Source organism: Schistocerca piceifrons, unplaced genomic scaffold (assembly GCF_021461385.2).
Source record: "Schistocerca piceifrons isolate TAMUIC-IGC-003096 unplaced genomic scaffold, iqSchPice1.1 HiC_scaffold_137, whole genome shotgun sequence".
Taxonomy (NCBI): domain Eukaryota; kingdom Metazoa; phylum Arthropoda; class Insecta; order Orthoptera; family Acrididae; genus Schistocerca; species Schistocerca piceifrons.
The window spans coordinates 27,501-32,500 of NW_025727202.1; the positions used below are offsets into that span (position 1 = coordinate 27,501).

Below are 5,000 nucleotides of genomic sequence, written 5' to 3' on the forward strand. Positions count from 1 at the left end.
TGATTCCTTCAGTGTAGCGCGCGTGCGGCCCAGAACATCTAAGGGCATCACAGACCTGTTATTGCTCAATCTCGTGCGGCTAGAAGCCGCCTGTCCCTCTAAGAAGAAAAGTAATCGCTGACAGCACGAAGGATGTCACGCGACTAGTTAGCAGGCTAGAGTCTCGTTCGTTATCGGAATTAACCAGACAAATCGCTCCACCAACTAAGAACGGCCATGCACCACCACCCACCGAATCAAGAAAGAGCTATCAATCTGTCAATCCTTCCGGTGTCCGGGCCTGGTGAGGTTTCCCGTGTTGAGTCAAATTAAGCCGCAGGCTCCACTCCTGGTGGTGCCCTTCCGTCAATTCCTTTAAGTTTCAGCTTTGCAACCATACTTCCCCCGGAACCCAAAAGCTTTGGTTTCCCGGAGGCTGCCCGCCGAGTCATCGGAGGAACTGCGGCGGATCGCTGGCTGGCATCGTTTATGGTTAGAACTAGGGCGGTATCTGATCGCCTTCGAACCTCTAACTTTCGTTCTTGATTAATGAAAACATACTTGGCAAATGCTTTCGCTTCTCTTCGTCTTGCGACGATCCAAGAATTTCACCTCTAACGTCGCAATACGAATGCCCCCGCCTGTCCCTATTAATCATTACCTCGGGTTCCGAAAACCAACAAAATAGAACCGAGGTCCTATTCCATTATTCCATGCACACAGTATTCAGGCGGGCTTGCCTGCTTTAAGCACTCTAATTTGTTCAAAGTAAACGTGCCGGCCCACCGAGACACTCAATAAAGAGCACCCTGGTAGGATTTCAACGGGGTCCGCCTCGGGACGCACGAGCACGCACGAGGCGGTCGCACGCCTTCAGCTCGCCCCACCGGCAGGACGTCCCACGATACATGCCAGTTAAACACCGACGGGCGGTGAACCAACAGCGTGGGACACAAATCCAACTACGAGCTTTTTAACCGCAACAACTTTAATATACGCTATTGGAGCTGGAATTACCGCGGCTGCTGGCACCAGACTTGCCCTCCAATAGATACTCGTTAAAGGATTTAAAGTGTACTCATTCCGATTACGGGGCCTCGGATGAGTCCCGTATCGTTATTTTTCGTCACTACCTCCCCGTGCCGGGAGTGGGTAATTTGCGCGCCTGCTGCCTTCCTTGGATGTGGTAGCCGTTTCTCAGGCTCCCTCTCCGGAATCGAACCCTGATTCCCCGTTACCCGTTACAACCATGGTAGGCGCAGAACCTACCATCGACAGTTGATAAGGCAGACATTTGAAAGATGCGTCGCCGGTACGAGGACCGTGCGATCAGCCCAAAGTTATTCAGAGTCACCAAGGCAAACGGACCGGACGAGCCGACCGATTGGTTTTGATCTAATAAAAGCGTCCCTTCCATCTCTGGTCGGGACTCTGTTTGCATGTATTAGCTCTAGAATTACCACAGTTATCCAAGTAACGTGGGTACGATCTAAGGAACCATAACTGATTTAATGAGCCATTCGCGGTTTCACCTTAATGCGGCTTGTACTGAGACATGCATGGCTTAATCTTTGAGACAAGCATATGACTACTGGCAGGATCAACCAGGGAGCTGCGTCAACTAGAGCTGAGCAGCCGGCCGCCCGGGAGTGTGTCCCGGGGGCCCGCGCGAACACGCAAGCGTCCGCTCAATCATTCTGCAAACAGGAGGAGGCTGAGCTCCCCTGCACAATACACCTCGAAACCCTCTCAGGTCCCGGCGGCGCGCAGCGCCGTCCCAAGTACTTGGTCGGGTTCGAGAGAGGCGCAATCGCCCGGAGTTAGGCGAGTAGACGCTTTCGGTGCGACCACCCGTGCTCCCAACTGAGCTTGCCGCTGCCGACAGAGGCCCGGGAGCGTGCTGTCGTGGCATTGCCGGCGGGAGACAACACGCGCCACCTACGGTGACCGGCAGCTCCAACGCCAGCGCCACAGAAGGACAAAAGCCCCACTTGGGTGCCGAAGCGAACTCTCCCAGCACAGCGCACGCGCCAACACATCCGCACAGCTGCGATACAAACCACCAGCGAGAACCGCTGGGGCGACCGAGCAGCAGACGGCGTCGCGGCGCCGAGCGCCGGGCGGCGGCGCATCCTCAACGCACACAGTCCTCAATCGGACCAGCACACTGAAGATGTCCACCGCGCTTCGCACCGGGCCCGCGAGGACCTACTTTGGCCGCACGGCGCCGCGCGCAGGGTGCGCCGGCGCGCAGCTGCGACGCCTGCCGCGTCCGTCGGCCGGCGCGCCTGCCACTGGCCGCCCCCACCAGCCGGCTGTAGCGCGTGCGCCCACGCACCGCGCGGCCAGCACGCCGGGAGGCGCCCCCTCACCGGCCGGGGACGGTCCCACCCAGCCACCGCCGCGTATCGCTTCACACCCAGATGCCGTTCAGTTTCGTCGGCATGGTGGGTATCGCTGGAACAACCGGTTAGTACCTCAACCTATCGTCGCCATCACCGATTCACCCCTAGCGAGAACAACCGCACCACAACAGGTTACCATTTGTTCATTTGCGTAACTTCACCAGAAAACGCAGGCGTCCATCGCCATTTGCAACTTCAACGATTATTGCATGCCTGTGTCAGGTGTCACGCCACACTACGTCTGCCCACATACACGCAACAAAATGTGCACGCCTAGACAATACGTGGAAGGTGGCCCCCGTACGTATGCGATGTCCATTGCTCGAACGACTGTCAACCGGCCTCTGTAGCATGTCGCAGATATGGAACGCGGTGCACCATGCCATCACGGTGTGTGAGGAGAGACGACTAGGTCCGAATACATCAACAGACAGCTCATGCTGATCGCCATCCACGGCGTCCGTTCCTCCCACACGTCTCTATGGCGTACCACACTGCAATCCAGCTCTCATAGGGAGACGACACGTAGCTGCGTGCACAATATTTGCACTGTATGGTCCGCCGTTTTTGGGCGCAGTCGTTGTGCGGTCACACATGTGCCACGATGTATCATTCAGTACATAAGGACGAATGTGCAGTACAGATTGTGGTTCACGCGTACGACATCAGCGGACAGTTGACACAGGCCGCACCACAACGTAGCCTGAGTACGTCGCATGCGAAGGGCATTGAACATGCAAACTTCTCACCAACCAGCTTGCGAAGGCAGGGGGCAAGGTGGGGACGTGGGGAGGGGCGGCATGTACGTCCTGCTGCCATCCACATTACAGTGTACAGCAGGAGCATGTGGAAAGTGAGCAAGACTTGCAAGGTGTTTAACATGAAGCGATACACAGGGGTGCGGGCAGTGCGAGTAGCGAACTATATTGCGAGGGTTGCGGGTGGGCAACACTACAGTAATTGAACGAGTCGTATAACAATTACAGAGCAGGTTTAGGCGACAACGTGGGTTACGTTAAGGCGACAACATGGGTTAGGTTAAGGCACAACATGGGTTAGGTTAAGGCACAACATGGGTTAGGTTAAGGCACAACATGGGTTAGGTTAAGGCACAACATGGGTTAGGTTAAGGCACAACATGGGTTAGGTTAAGGCACAACATGGGTTAGGTTAAGGCACAACATGGGTTAGGTTAAGGCACAACATGGGTTAGGTTGAGGCACAACATGGGTTAGGTTAAGGCACAACATGGGTTAGGTTGAGGCACAACATGGGTTAGGTTGAGGCACAACATGGGTTAGGTTGAGGCACAACATGGGTTAGGTTAAGGTACAACATGGGTTAGGTTAAGGTACAACATGGGTTAGGTTAAGGTACAACATGGGTTAGGTTAAGGTACAACATGGGTTAGGTTAAGGTACAACATGGGTTAGGTTAAGGTACAACATAGGTTAGGTTAAGGTACAACATAGGTTAGGTTAAGGTACAACATAGGTTAGGTTAAGGTACAACATAGGTTAGGTTAAGGTACAACATAGGTTAGGTTAAGGTACAACATAGGTTAGGTTAAGGTACAACATAGGTTAGGTTAGGTTAGGTTAGGTTACACGTTGTTGTACGGAAAGGTGTAGGGGGGGGGGGGGCGGGGGCGGCAGGTTCGTTGATAGTGATTATAGTAAGTGAATGCTTGTGACATGATCAGATTTGTCACGTCAGGATGCACCTTTGGCTTATTAGAGGCGGCGCTCCAATTCTATGCTTGTGTGAGACCTGTGTCTTTGACTCATGTCATTGTTTGTGCGCTGTGACAGGAGGTACTATTGTGATGTTGGGTGCACCGTTGTATAGGACATGTGTGGGTGTTGGTGCCTGGTCTGCGCAATGGTGGATGTCGAAAGGCTGGGATATTGTATTTTCCGCACGGACCTCCTGGTCTGGTTGTGATAGTGTGGATTGTGTAATGTGGCGGAGAAGATGCACTGGATGTTGTTCCATGCTGGTGCTTACATATTGTATGTGCGCCTGTTAGAAGCAGAGAGTGGTGCGTGATCAGAGTGTCTGGCTGACGTGTGGTTCCCATTTTGGGCAGACTCTTTCAGCATGTATACGGACAGTTGTGTATATTTGCTGTAGTTTGATGGCTCTGCATTGATTACTAATCAGCGCCGTGTGTACGGGTAATCTGGTTCCAGTCCAAAATGTTCCATCTGTGTACATTAGTGACAAAGACTCCCCCCATGCAGTGGGGCTCGGTCTGTTATAACTCTTCCGCGTAATATATTTGCCCCACGTTTTTGCGACTGCGAGTGCGAGTGCAACGCGCATGGGGACCGACATGCTGATGGCTCGGTATCGGACGCCGTACAGTGAGCAACGCGATCGCGTCTCTCGCTCGTAAGTGGTACAGGTCGCGGCTCATGTATACGGACAGCGGGAATGTCGCATATTGGAAATAACTCTTCATGAAACGCAAGTTATAGGGGTGGATTGCACTTTACGAGTGCGGGAAACGTCCGCCGTTCATCCGCTGGAGGTGCGAGTTTGGCGGTTGGGGTGGTGCACGAACGGGTGCGGGTGGCGTCATTGCCGGTCCACGGCTTCGTGCGGCAGAGCCAC

General features: G+C 54.0%; 1 non-coding gene across 1 annotated transcript in view; it reads right to left on the reverse strand.

Annotated features, from left to right (window-relative positions):
- LOC124732909 overlaps positions 1 to 1,590 on the reverse strand; it is a 1,909-nt gene extending 319 nt beyond the window's left edge. Inside the window, exon 1 of the ribosomal RNA XR_007008857.1 lies at positions 1 to 1,590. This exon is cut by the window's left edge and continues 319 nt beyond it. This is a non-coding gene — a ribosomal RNA (small subunit ribosomal RNA).
- Between the last annotated feature and the right edge of the window lie 3,410 nt (positions 1,591 to 5,000).